Source organism: Pinus tabuliformis, chromosome 3_1 (assembly GCF_031772625.1).
Source record: "Pinus tabuliformis cultivar Carrire ecotype Pingquan chromosome 3_1, CPIR1, whole genome shotgun sequence".
NCBI lineage: Eukaryota > Viridiplantae > Streptophyta > Pinopsida > Pinales > Pinaceae > Pinus > Pinus tabuliformis.
The window spans coordinates 693,327,030-693,342,981 of NC_142301.1; positions in this window are offsets into that span (position 1 = coordinate 693,327,030).

The following is a 15,952-nucleotide window of genomic DNA, read 5'->3' on the forward strand; positions in this document are numbered from 1 at the left end:
AATACTTGATCTACTTATACAAACAAACTTGCAGAAGCTTAATCAATTTTGAGCAAGATCAAATAGAACACATATAATAGAGAAGAAAAAATCATACACATGAAACACAAAAGGTTACTCTAGGGAAGCCTTAGCCAAAAACCCTGCTATCTGTATTATCATACAAGTGGAAATATCTCAGGATTACACAAATCTTTAGCTCACAAGCTATCCAGTTCTTAGTATAATCCCTCACTATTGCTCATAGACAGACAAGGCTTCTCAAGAACCTTCTCCTTTGCCCTCCAAGCCTCCTATTTCCTTGTGCAGTTCCTCCTAGGTCCTCAAGCTGCCACCCATGTGTAATTACCTCACACACTACTCACTAACCTCTAAAATAATTGTGCAATCTTGAAGGAGATAATTCCTTATGCGTGGATGAGTTTCCTATATAGGAAAATTCCTCTAACATCTGATAGTACATTGTCCATTCCTTTAACCTCAACTGGTTATTTCTCTGAACTGACATGCATGAGTTATTTATGAGAGAATATTCAGTTACCTGGAGAACCCTAGTTGGATGCATGCATGCATTAACTGACTGAACTCACAGTTAGTTCCACAAACTGTTGGAACTAATTTAACTGGACCTAACTTAGTTAACTACACTAATTAATTACAACTCAAATACAACTCATCCTTATCTGCTTAATTAACGGATAAATTCCTCAATCAAACAGATTATTGTTGCATGTCTTCACATAGACTTCATGTTTGATTTTCTCCAACTAATTAACTCAAGATGAATTAAATAATTATTTTTCAAACAACTACTGAGATTAAATTCGAATTTTAATTCTCAATTTTAATTCAAGGACTAATTAAAATTGGAACATATCCTGAAATGTTATTTATAGCAATGTTATTTTTAGCATTTCTATTTTATCATTCCTTATTGCTATTTTCAACACTGGTACCTGAAATTCTATTTATAACATTTATATTTTTCGCATTTCTTGTTGCTATTTTCAACAGGGAGATCCCCTGACTTGTTGGCAGGTCCAAAACCGTCAACATTTCTGGGACTAGAAGGAGGGCCAGATGATAAATTGAGTGCTCATGGTCTATTTTGAATCTCCATACATCTATCATGGATATTATCAAGCTCTTCCCTCCAGGATGTTTTTTGCATGCCGAACCTCTCGACATCACGAAGGAGTTTTCTGATCTCTTGTCTGAATTCACATATGATGGTGAAGGTGAAGTGGCCTAGCCTGTGTACTTACAAGACTTATTTTCCATGCTTGACAAGGAAGATGAATGCTCTAATGAAGAGGCCAGTCTACTGTTTGCATACACACTTCATGAATCTCCACTACGGTGGTGCTAGGGTCTCCCAGCAGTGTGCACTCACTTGAGCAGTTTTGTGATCTCATTAAATCTAATTTCCATCATTTTGATCCAAAACCTCTTGACAAAAAAATATTACAACAATGGAAGACCTTGTAAGAATCGCCAATGGATTTTTGGGACCACTTCCGTGTATTGCAGTTTCAAGCTCTGAGAAGTTAGATGAAATTCTAGTATCTCATAAACAACTTTGAGTACTGTCTTACGAAATCTGTTAATCCTAAGAATAAGTTTAAGCCCAAGCCCCACTTTTCATACTTTGTTGTTGGAGTTTCACAATCAAAAACACACATGGTCATTATCTCAAGTGACTATCCTTTGTCCCCTCATCAAACTGCTCCACCACTGTAGAGTGATGTGGGAGAACATGCAAAAACATCCATTCAATTGTCACATCCTACCAACATCTCTTCTCATAATTTTCACGCAGATTTGGTTGTGAATCCCACGGGTTATCACATGTTTTTCGTACCTCAACCTCCATCTTCGTATTATGATGATCCTCCAGATTTCACTATCTTGTGTTCTTCCATTTTGAACTCTACACTTGTTGTGAATGAGGATCAAGCTATTGATGGAGTTGGTGTTGCACAACCAACCTATGCTGTCATTTATGAAGAGTATGACTTGGATCTTAAGCATCAATCCTCGGTGAAGGATGTCTCCCTTATGTCCGAGACTCCTCCATGTTTTCATGACATCTTTGATGATTCTGTTTGTGTGTGTATCTCCTTCTACAAATGCACCAATTGTTGATCATTCGCAGAACACACCGAATGTCAGTCCATCATCTGAAAACTGAGAGGAAAAATCAATCCTTGAAAATCCACTTGATTCTTCATCTGCTTTTTTCAAAAGCGCAAAGGGTGAACATTCTTTCTTCTCATCTACCCCTTTGTGTGATTCATCAAATCATGAGAATGCCAACAAACATCCTGAATTTTCTGATATTGGTTGTCATGATCTCTCTACATCTTCATATGATTATGATGTTGATTCAATCATTGTTAATCTATCTAAGACATTGGTCTATGATGATCTATCTACCGTCAAAGTCGAAAGTCCGCAGACTGTTGAGGCACTTCAGCCTGAGCTAGTGGTTATGTTAGGCCCTCACTATCCTGAGGTTGGTTTCACTTCTAATTATGAAATTGTTCAAACACCCAAGGCTCCTCATCACTCATATTTATGCACTGAAGATCAATATAACACTCAGATTTTGCTTCCTCCACTCGAACTACATGATTCCATTGCTCATGCATTGGAGGAATATTACACAACAAGCACACTTATGCAACGTAAGTGGTCTACCTTTCTCATGTTTTCTTGCATGTCACAATGAGGAGAATGTTTATGCTTCACGTCTACATGTAGTATATCACAACACCATGGAAAGTCCACAGAGTACATGTCATGCGCTTTTACTCACTTTTTTTCTATGGACACACTTAAGCCCGAAGTGTGTTTGTCTTCATTATTATATCTTCCATGTTTTCTTAGTTCGCATTGTTGTGTTGTTCGCGAATCATGCCTTCACCAATACGGGTCGACCAATGCACTGGTGGCTGCATTGGAAGTATCACTTTATGTAAGTAGACCCATGCACCATTAGCTTAGGAGTAGGAGTAGTGTTTTCTTTGGGTTTTTTTCCTTGCATGCATGTTTGCTTCTTACTTTGTTTCTTTATTTCTTTACCTGCTTGTTTTCTTACTCGCTTTGCTTATGCATTTACTTCTTCTTTTGCTTTGTTTTGTTGTTTCCATCCATAGGTTAGTTTCACATGAAACTATGTATGACTCTTGAAACAAGATCGGTAAAGTACAAGAGGCTTGTGAAGTTGTCAATACTTGGTTATCTATCATCCTACCTCTGCATGAAGAACTTGTTGTCTTCATTCCATGATACGTTGGTGGAAAATACATATTGTTCGAAGTGAACCTTGGTGAAAACGCAACGGTTGTGCGCTAACTAGTGTCACCTACTCTAGTTGGTTGTTTTTGGGTTAATCCTTGTCAGCTCAGTCAAGTAGAGTAAGGTGAGGGGGAAAACCTTAATAAGCACGTCAAAGGTATATATAAACTACTTCTCTAAAGGAACAACCTCTTCTTCTCTCAATAAGTTGGGATTGAAAAAATGAAAATCTGAAAAATTTCTTAAAAATGACAAATGAATAAGGAGAAAGAAGAGAAAGGCTCTTGCACAGAGAGGTGATGAAACTAACTCTGTTGGGGTACTGACCAGGCTCGTTAGCAGCAGAGTGATGATTGTGTTCTTTGTGACTCCACCAGGGTACTGTCCAGGCTTGTTGGCAATAGAGAAACACCAAAGATGAAAATAAGACTTTTATGACCATAAATTTTGTGCAGCAATATACCCCTCATCCCTAATCGAAACAACTATGTTTACTTGGCTTGGAATGTGTGCCGACTGACCAAGAGCTTGGAAGATGCTACATCTTACAATCAAGCAAGTGTTCAAACTAAGACAAACAGAAAACTGAACAATACTTCCGGAGGTGTTAGACCTTCTTTTGATGAACAAGGTCGATTCAGAGAGAAGTAGTTCTACCAGTGTGTCACCACATGTTGTAGTAGCTACTACCACCCTCCAAAAGTTTTCCTTAGCTTCATCTTGGAAACTCCCTACCAACCATCCTTAGTAGCATATCTTACACTATTAGGTATGTTATCACTCCAAAATTTCCAAGGGTTGTCTAATGCGTTAAAAAGAAATATCGGAGGTAACTACAAACCTACTTTGGAGCTTAGGATCTAGCCTTAATAAAATCAGAGAGGGATCTCTCTATATGATTTAACTTTGTTTATTTGATGGATTTTAGTCTAGTTATGTCTGCTTGATTGGATTGGTTTTGATTGGTTGGTGGAATTCATGATCTAGATGAATAGGTGCTTTTCCATTTCCACTGGGCTATAGAGTCAATATGACTTTGAAAACAAAACAATCAACAAACTATAAAGGAAGTATTACAGGGAAAGATAGGTGAGCTATATCATATCTCAACCTTGAATGATGAAATGATTTTTTAATCAGGATCAAGGAGCAATTAAGCATTCCTCAAACCAGATACTGAAGAAGGATGAAGAAGGTCAATCAGGATCAGAGGGAAATTAAGAATCCTCTAAACTAGATATCAGAAGAAAACATAGAAATGTATAACAGTTAAAAGGAGAGTGTAATGTTTAAGCAAATTCTGCAGTAAAACTCCTGTTATAACATTTAAATTTAGAACATATGAAATTTTATGAAATACTTAGAAAGAAACATGAACAATTGAAATTTATACTTCACTAAGATAGCTCAACACATGAATCCCATAAAGAAGTCTCTTTAAAACTTGTTATGTCTGTCAACTGGAAGTTGGTACAATAACCCTCAGGTAATAGATCAGTTAGCTATAGAAATATTAAAAAATCCACCCCTGATACTTCAAATGATGAAGTATTTATACAAAAATTTACATGATATCCTATCAACTGACTAGGATTTATTTAAGGAAAATAAATATCTTTAATCCAAAAATATAGTGACACCTGTTCAACTGACTGAAATCTATCCATTTTTATTTGCTTGTTGTTACTAGATTGTTTCTTTCATTTGATTTTCTTTCATGTCGTCTGCTCCTTTCACCTGCTTGTCTTTCACCTAATTCTCTTTTTTCGTCCTTTATAGTAAGTCATGCCATTTTACCCATGTCTCTTCATCTGGGAGTTTGGTTTTCATCATCCTCCAGTAAATTTCATCTGATTCTATATATTTGGAAAACGTAGGCTTGTTCACAAAAGGGTGATTTACCTCATGTTGGAGGTAAAAGAAGTTTTCTAAAGTCTGTAGGAGCACTTTTCCTATGGGCACACCTTTCATGGATGAACTGTTGGAAGTCTCTTTGGCTACTTCTCTCATATTTTTATCATAGTCTTTAAGTTTCAATAGTTTATCACTGATTATCAAAGGATTAGGCAAACCCTTCTGTCTCAAAACTTCAAACTTGTCAAAAAACCTATTTAATACAAGTTTCATATTTTGATATTTCTCCTCATGTTGTATCATCATATTTCTCTCGGAAATAAATTTATTCACTTCTAGAATAGACTCTATTCTATCATTGATTCTAAGATCCTCTAATTCATACTTTTTTAGAATTTAGAAATTTGATTATTTTAGAGGCCTCCTCTTATTTCTCCCCAAGATCTGCTTTTACCTTTTGAATTGCCTCACTGGCTTCCTTCACTAAGTCATTTTGTTCAAATGTTACCTGTATAGATGGACAGATATCATTAACTGAGTTAATGATATTTTTCCATAAACATTGCATTGCTTGGGCCAAAGGCTCCTTTAGTGAAAATTATTTTTCTAACTAGTGGATCCTGTCGTTCAATCTATTGGTTTTTTGTTTCTCAGCTTGATGCATTACTTCTACTAATTTATTTTCATCTTCTAAGCTCTTCACTTTCTACTTGAGATTACTAATATGTGTTGTTTGAATGGACATATCTTCCATTTCTTGAATCAATTTGTTGGCCTCATTAGTGAGATGGGCTATTGGTTTTGTTGATGTTGTTGTTGCTGTAGATGATGTAGCTTTTGGAACTGATGTTGATGTTGTTGTTGCTATAGATCCTATGGGAATAGTAGTAATGGGAACTGCTTCTCTGCTGGCCTATTTCTCCTGTACCAATTTATCCATTTCTATCTCCATTTCTCTTAGTTGAGTTATCAACTAGATGATTAAGTTCATCATCTCATCTTTTTTATTAAGCGTCTCGAAAACCTCCTTAGTTTGTGGATGCTTAGTGGTTGGTAGCTTTAGCTATTTCTTTAGTGAAACTATGTTTGCATGTTTCTTTTTAATGAGTTCTTCTATTTCCTTGATGTCGGTTGGAATATAACCATTTTTAATTACCAAATCTTCTAGTGACTTATCCTATTGTCCTTTGCTTGTGATGATGCCCTTTCTAGCTTTAACTATGAGTGTACATTTTCAAGAGAATTCTTCAATGTCTGGACACTTAGATATTTTTGTGTCATGGTTGAATATATGATTTCTCCTGCCTATTCATGAAATTAAATTTGGTAAATTGGATGAACATCCTTGGCATGAATTTAAAAGGTTGTTTTCTTATAATCTTCTGAAGTTCTTGAGGCCTTTACCTCTGGCGGTAGGAAAGTCATCTACATTTTCATTGTTTTGAGGTCAAAAGATGAAAGAAACCTACTCTGATCACTGGGAGTTTGTTTCCAATATTGTGTACATATAGAAGCTTTTAATGCTTCCTTTTTTATTTTAATCTCTTTGTACCTCTCCATGATATCTTTCTCTTTCTCCACTGTTTTTCTAGATGATGAAACTTCTGCATTATTTTGATTTTGAAAGATCTGTGCACTAGAAGATGAGGGTAGAGGTGTTTCTTCTATATGTTTTGAGGGTGCATCACTCGTGATGATAATCTTTGTTTTTGCTTCAACTGTGTTTTCATGCCCTATTACTAGATTTGGCTTGGTTTTCTTTTTGCTCACAAGATTAAATTTAGTATCAAATGTGGTTTTAGCTGAGTAGGATCCTTCTTCTCTAGCCCTTTTTGAATTTTTGTCCTATGGGTCTGGAGTATATAGGATGGAACTAGTATCAACCTACTTATGTATCTCCTGAAGAGTATTTTCCAACCACTCTAACTGGTTCGAATACCTTTCATTTTCTGGTTTTGACTCATGGATGAAGGGGTTCAATTGAAATTTGACTCTTAGTTTACTTATGACACTTAAAGGATCATAATTCCATTTGAAACTTCTACTAAACTTGATTTCTTGTAAACATTTATCTGCTTCCTTTCCAGCATTTCTATTGTTACATATAAAAGGCCCTATTTGGTTTTTAATCTTGAAATGGGTCTTCTTTTTAGTTGAAAGGAAATGGATTTCATTAGAATTCAATATTCTTCTGATGTATTCCAAAGAAATTAGCCTCATTCGAAGGTATTTGGGAAACTTGTATGGGACTAGCTGGCTTCCATTCACTGATCTTTGCATGATTTTGGTATAAATACCAATCTCCTATTTTAATTTGATTCGACAACTATAAGACCCTTTTATCTCTTCATTGATTCTAGGCTGAATGCTACTTCTTAGCATATTGAAAATTGGATAAACAAATGAATCAATGAAGTCTTTATAGCTGGATTATGTGGGTTCCTTTCTGATCAAGGAAATCCAAAAGACAACAGATTGGGGATTACCCTCCGTGTCCAGTTTTTGGAGGCTAAATTCAAACCATTTTGATTGGAAATACAGAAACATATGGAACAAAACTAAGGAGTACTTGAATACTCCTTCTTCAGGCAGCTTGAATAGTTGATCATGGATCACATCTACTAGGAATTAGGCAAAGTTGAAAGTTATAGCTAGAGGTTGGCCTGGGAAAAATATAGAGAGGAAACCCACAATGGATTCATATACATGTTCATCAGTAAAATATCCTAAAATACGGGATAACATGGTTACAATTTGCATGGTTTGTTCTGGGAACATGGTAGCAGAGTATGGTGGGATTTTCTTAGGAATTTGAGTTGTTTCAGGGAGGAAGCTCTAAAATATTTGAGACCTTTTAGGAAAATCTAGCTTTAGGTAAATCTTAGTAAGGGTTTCCATGGAAAGAGACACTCCCTTTGGTTGTGGTTGAATTTGTAACATTTGATTAATGGATTGGGCATTGATAGTGAATATGATTTCTTGGGCATGGGTGACTATGGCTCTTGCATTTGGCAAATAATTGATTTAGCACAGTCTGATGAGTTTAACACATTGGTAGGTCTGTGGAAAGGCATACTTGGGTGGGTTAGAATCCCAGAGATGAATATCATATGCCTAGTAAATAAATTTGTCATGGCTCCAATAGTGGAGCACCAAGAGGTTGGAATCTACAAAGTGTCAACATTTTTGAAGTCTTTATCAGCCAAGGGTAGGTGTTCGACATTTGCTACTGGAGGTTGAAGAGGGTTTACATTTAGAATGCTCTATAAAATCCATAACTTTGTTCAATTTATCAATTTCTATGTTCAATTGACAGAGAAGAGTACTATAATTACTTGGAAAACAATGAATCTTGGTTGTAGAGGACTCCAGGTGATAGTAGGGACTCTATTTTGGGTTGGTGATGGCTTTTGGTCTTTTATCGCAATTTCAATAGTAATGGTGAAATAATGAATTCTCAGGATTTTTGTTATTTTACGTCCTTTGGGAAATGACAGGATTTAACATAGCGTAGCCGCTAATGGCATGGTGTAGTGGTTTATCGCATAGTGTTGGGAGGTAGTTTTGGTGAATTATCACATTGCCAAAGGTGGTACAGTGGTTTGGGGCTCGGAGATGAGATAATCTCTGGCGGCACCACGTGGCAGGGAGGGGATGGGTGTTGTGGGGAAAAATGCCTATGCATGACGATCCTATCCACCTAAGGTGTGACATTGCCTTAGCAACAAACAGAGACAACTATTCTAGTATTCTTCCTTTATGAATTAAGAATGAAGAGAGATGGATGGACTAACCGGTGTCTTCCATTTGTCCCTCGATCCGGTTTCTCTTCTCTTGGAGAGTTCCCAGCTACTTGCCTCCTCGCTCGCCCAACTTCAAGAGGTTTCTGCAAGATCACAAGAAGAGAACACTACACAAGACATGGATTCATATTCATAACTAGTTCAGGATTAGAAATAAATTAAACATACTAATGCAATCATACATCAAAGATACATCAGTATATAGGAGAAACCAAGATAGCTTTATTGATGAATAACAAGGTTCAGGAAGAGATATAACCCAGAGGGCTCCAATCCAGCATCTCCTTCCCAGCAAATGGAATTCCTATCTTCACCCCCTTCCAAGCATTAAGCACCCAATGATTCCAATCTCAAACCAACAATAATTCTTTGCAATAACAAAATTCCAGCCTCTAGATCTCATGGAGGAGAGATCCATATATAGATGTTTGGAGAGAGGATGAGTCAACTTGAGATCTGACTAGTGTCCTCTCCCTCTGTCAGTTCTTGATTCCACTTGGAGGTTCTTGCTTACACTTGGAGATTGGGAACCTCTTACTCATCACCAGTCGAATTCACTGAGGCAAGTGTCATTGAGGAAGATTCTGGAAGCTTCCTGGGTCTTGACACCTCTTGGAATGAACTTTCCATTTGTCAAATCTCGCTCAACGCACCCTGGTAGTGCTTCTACCTGCGTTGCAGTGCAGGTAGCCAGTGTTGACTTTGACATTCAGCGCAAACAACTAGTGGAGCCACTGAATTGATCCTGAATTGACTTGTTTTTGAGCAGTTTCTGGTGGAGAACTTCTGTGAATTGCTGTGATTTGTTAGCCTTGTTCCTCTAGGGGTAGGAACAACATGTTTAGGGACTTTGGATCCCTTAGATTATGGACATTTCATGCTCAATGCTGTAAGGAACAAAAATGTCTATAACAATGGGTGAAACCACCCATTTTGCAACCCCTCAATAGATTTAAACATCAGACATAGGGGGATGTGGTAATGGGCGTGGACTGTTGGCTATGATCATCGATCGAGTAGTGTATGGGGGATTTCAAAGATGTGGGACTGGGACTGATACGGTAGGGGGTTAATGCTATAATGGTCAGGAAATGTATTAAGCGGGGGGGGGGGGAAGATTATTGGGGCCTAATATATTTCTTTTAATGATGCAAAAGTGGGTTTTGCATGTTTTATTTGAATCATGTAGAGATAGTAAAGGGAAGGGGACTTTTAATGATGGACATGAGTTTTTAAGGGGGGAATGGGGTAGGATAAGGGGAAAGGGATTTTAAACAAAGCAAGGGAATTTCAATAGGGCAAGGGTTAAAATGATATTTTTTGATAAACATAATGATGCTTATGATGCTTATAATGATGCTTATAAACATAATGATGCTTATAAGCAAACTAGCCTATTTCTAACCTTATGCCTTCCAATGGCTCAGATTAAACTGATGAGCTCATTTTAATTCTTTATCTAACTAATGATCTGCCATGATTAAATGGTTTTGTCAAATCTTTATTCACTAACTATCATGACATGAAATTCAAAAGCATGAATAATCAAGATTAAATTGTATGATCATCATGAATTGTGGCATTTTGGACAAGCTGCACACAATTTTATTTGTCGAAGAAAAGTAAACCAAGAGTAGTGGCATTTGAACTTGAAACACTTTCATAATTTCTTTTTCTTTCTTTTTATGGGGTTCATATTTGATATCTTTTTTGATCTTTCTTTATTTTGGTCAATTGATTATTCTTTTAGGACATGCCCTCTTTTTACTTTTTAATATGGAAAACATTTTCAAACAAACCAAAGGTATGTACTATACACAAGACTTAACATAGTCAATTCAACATTATGATCCATATTATTATAGGAACCTAATAGTGGTTCCACTTAGGGATGGCATCTCCATGTGAGATGTCAAGCACTTTCTAATCACTGGTCTTGGAACCTTGATTGTGCTTTACCTAGGAATAATTTCTGTGATATCCTCTATTCAAACATATGATGTTATATCTTTTAAAGCTTAAGATTTCCTCTTCACACTAGAACTTTACAAGAATATCATCCATTCCAATCTAAAATTTTCTATGGTATTTATAGTGAATAGAACAAATGAATTACTGATTATTCTGGTGAAAAATAGTGTTTTAGAATTTGAACATTGATTGGTCCACTTTGTAAGTTTGTTCTATCTAATTCTTTTAAGAAAAATGCATTGTTTCCTTTGTAACAATAAGTAATATATGGGCCTTTCCATAGAAAGTCAAATTTCCCATGTTTTCCTTTATCTTCCCTTATGGAATCCCATTTTAGCACTTGATCACCTATGAAGAAATCCTGTGGTTTAGCTTTCTTATAAAAAATCTTCTTGATTTTATCTTCAATTACTTGGGATTTGATATAAAATTCTTTCCTGGTTTTCTGCAAATGAATTGTTTGGTTTATCCTCCTTTGGATATCATTTGGTTCTACTTGAATCTATTGAATTATTTTCACTACTGGCAGTCATAATGAGGATGGAAAATCATCATCCATCCCATATACCAATTGATAAGGAGATGTACCAATATATTTCTTAGTAGTGAGTTTGTCCGCCCATAGGGCATTCACCAACCTTTTATTCCAAGTTTTCTTGTTATCTTCTAACAGTTTCTTGATGATGTTGAGTAGGATTTTGTTTGAAGATTATGAAATTCCATTACCTTGAGGGTAATAAGTAGTGGAATGTCCTAGGGTTATATGGTATCGGTTACAAAAATCTACCATTTTCTTAGATTTTAAGGCTGCAACATTATCTGTGACAAAACTTTGTGGGCACCCAAATCTAGAAAGGATGTTGTTCTCAAGAAATGATATAATGACAAAATTTGTGGCTTGTATAGAAGGGATTAATTCTATCCACTTTGTGAAGTAGTTAGTGCTTATCAAAATCCATTTATGTTAGGCATAGGAGGGTGGGTAAATTTCCAAAATAAAGTCTAAACACCATTGTTGAAAAAGAATTTCTACTAAGATAGGTTTGAGGGGTAATGGTAAGAGTTTTTTCTTCCCTTCAAATATTTGGCACTTGTGACAGGAGGTCACATATTTTCTAACATCTAGAAAAAGGGTGGGCCAGTGAAAACCTAACCTCAAAATCTTATCAGCAGTTGTTTTCTAGTATAGGTGTCCCCCACAATCTCTTGCATGAAATTCCTGCATGACTTTGTCAGCTTCATCTTTTAACAAACAATTTAATAGGATGCCACCATGATATTTCCAAAAAAAACATTATCTAAGATACAATATCTTGTTGCTTTCATTTTTAGGAATCTACTTTTAGTTCTAGAAAAACTAGGAGGATCTTATAGGTTGAGTAAAATGAATATAATGTCTACATACCAGGGTGAATCTATAAAAGCTTCACTAATTTGTGGAGTTGTCATCTCTTCCTGATCATCTATAGCAACAATGAAATTTATATCTAAGGCTCGACACTTTGATTCAGCCATGAGTTTGGCTAAAACTTGGCCTTTAATCAATTTTATAGGCTTGATCTCAATGTCATATTCTAGTATGGTGGCAATCCATTTGCCTATTTTTCCATCAGGCCCATTTTGAGTTAGAAAGTCTTCTACCACTAGGTTTGGAACATATGCTATTATGTGAGAGTATACAATATATACTTTGAAACCTTTTATGGCTTTCACTAAAGAAAGAGCTTACTTTTCCATTATGTTATACTTTAGTGTAGCATCTCTCAAATTTTTACTGAAGAAAGAGATGGGTTGTTCATAACCCTCATCATTCTTTTGCAACAAGACCACTGTAATAGCGTGCTCTGAAGAAAATGGAAAAATTATGAAATCTCTGTTAAAATTAGGACTTATAAGGATAGGTGTTTTAGTAAGGGCTTCCTTGATTGCTTCAAAACAATTCTTAGCCTCTATTATCCATTTAAGTGTTGAACCCTTTTTGAGCATGTTGTTCAAATCTCTAATTAGTTCTGCTAAGTTAGAAATGAATCTTCTAAGAAAAGATATTTTACCTAAGAATGTTTGTAATTCTTTAATGTTCCTAGGATGACTGATATTTAGGACTTAGGACTTCTTATATTCTAGCTGGATCAATTCTAATGCCCTCTTTCGAGATTATGTGTCCCGGGAGCTTTCCTTCTTCTAATCCAAAAAGTGATTTTCTAGGATTTAAGGATATGCCAAAATTTCTGCATTTTATGAATACTCTTCCTAGATGATCTAGATGTTCATTATCGGACATGGAAAACATTGTGATATCATCTAGGTAGATGACTAAAAAGTCATAGATTTACTTTGCAAAGGCTATGTCCATGGCTCTTTCGAATGTTGTTCCAACATTCATTAATCCAAAAGGAATTTCCAAATACATGAAATTTCCCTAGGGAGTGGTGAACACAGTCTTTTCTTGATCTCCAGGTTGGACTAGGATTTGGTTGTATCCAAAAAATCCATCAAGTAATGAAATCCTGGATGACCCTATTGCCCTCTATAGAGTGTGGTCCATTTTAGGGATGGGATAGTTATCCTTTAGTGATACTTTTCTCAAGTTTTTGAAATCAACACAAAGTCTGAATTCTCCCGTTTTCTTTCTAGTGGGGAAAATTAGAGACCCAATGAGAATATCTGATGGGTGCTATGATTTGAGGACCATACATCCTTTTAATTTCTTTCTCTATTAATGGCATAAGAACATGGTTAATTCTCCTTAGCTTTTGTTTAAAGGGTTTCTGATTTTCTTTAGTTGGTATCTTATGCTGGATAATGCTGGTATTATAAGACTTGAGGTCTTCATAACTCCAGGAAAAGACATCTTGGAATTCTTTAAACAAGCTAATGTACTTCATCTTTTCATCTAGGGGTAGTGTCTTGGATATCTTGATAAGCTTAGGATTTTCCTTTGTTCCTATGTTGCACTCCTCTATACTTGACCATAGAGGCTCCATTTTAGGTTTTCTAGTGACATCATTGGATCCAAAGAGGTATTCTAGTGGGGATAATGCCTTAGGAAAAAAGATATCTTTGAGGTTAAAAACTTATGATTCATCACTAATTAATTCCTCAATTTCAATTGTCTCTATTTTTCTATTTCTAGTTTGGTTAATTTAGTTGGTTCTAGCTTATTTACATTATTTACATCTATTTCATTGTTTATGGTATAATCTGATGTACAGTCAATGTCTGTATTACCATTTCGAAATCCTCCTTTAGAAACCATAAAATCATGAATTTTATTATCATGTGAATTTTTTTCCAATACTTTAAATTATCAGGTATGGTTGGTCTATGTCTTACCTCAGCTGTGTGCTAATGATTTGGTTGGAAGGGTAATCTACATGTGCTGGAAAAAGTGGCTAAGCTATGAGAGTGCTTTCTTGAAATGACATCAAAGTCAGTTTCAAGGAAACAATTTATCAAGTCTAGCATGGTTTCTCTGTAACAACTAAGTCTAGGGTTATTAGTAATGTACTCACCCTTGACTTGTTTTATAATGAGTTATGAGTCTCCCATGATGGAAACTCTTTTAGCTCCCAGTTTTCTTATAGTTTGAAGGCCCAACGCTAATGATACGTAGTCTGCGATGTTGTTAGTGTGTTTTAAATTTAATCTGAAAGCATGTCCTTCTGAATGATCATTTTCTAAATTGTAGATCCATACTCTAGCTCTTTCTCCTAATCTATTTACAAAGCCATAAAAATCTAAATGCCACAGAGATTCATGTGTTATGTTTTCACTATCAATTTCTTTGTTTTTTTCTTCTACAGATGTGATTTTACCTTTTCCATTTTCTGAATTATATAAGATAAATGAGTCTAGATCAGAATGCATGGAATAAATAGGGTAATTCTATGGTCTTTCTGAACTACTTACCATGTATTTCATCAAGGTCTCTCTGTAAAGCTTTCTTTGCTGACCAAATACAGAAATGGTAGCATATGACATGTCTAATTGCAATGACCCTTGTAATTTTGCTCCCCATGAGTGAGATAACAACATACCATACTTGGGTGGGATATCAACAACTACTATATCCATAACAATACTCTTTGTTGGGCACTGGACTAGAGTTACACACAGATCTTTTATTAGACCAAGACATTTGACTTGACTAGAATCAAAGGAAAATAGGTCCTTGTAGGGTCTAGTGATGTCTAAGTTTAACCTTTCCATGACTACTTTAGGCATTAGGTTATGAGATGCTCCTGAATCTAACATAGCATTATGTAAGATTTTATCATGAACGTTCAATATAATATAGAATGGAGGGATACCCCCTTGTTGATATTTTTCATATACTTCTAGACCGAATAACAACTCAAGATTATCATCATTAAGGTTTACAACATCTTCTCCTTCACCTATGTTTAGTTTTTTATCGATTTGTGGTTTGTATAATTCATTTTTTACTAGCTCTATTAAAGGAACTGGTATTTTCAATTTGGCTAACTCAATTTTTATATTTAATGGTATTTGAGTTTTTCCTAATTGAGTGATTTTATCTTTAGCGATTGTGGTTTGTGTATTCTTGTCTTCTCTATCAGCACTTGGTAATTCAATTTGTATGTCAACTGTTTTGTTTTCAATTTTCCTGTATGGAACAATTTGAATTGTAGATGAAGTTGAGTTGCAGTTGATGTTATGTCTACAATCTTTGGGCTGGAAGCCTCCTGAGCTCCTATAGCTAGAATTTGTAGGATCTTGGTCACATGAGCTTCCACTATTTTCTTAGTTTGGGTTTGGACTGATTTCTTAGGAGGAGCTCTATGTTCTTTTTTCTTCTAAGACTATATTGTTTATGAACTTCATAGATAGCATATTCATAGCCTTTTTTGTATCCATACTCTAATTGTAATTGTTGTAACATGTATAATTCCTATTCTTCCTAAGTAAGAAAAATGGTATCCTCATTATTTACTCCCATCGAGTATATCTGGGTGTCCTGGTCTTCTTCATGTTGTTGTGAACTTTCAGCATAATTTTCCTAG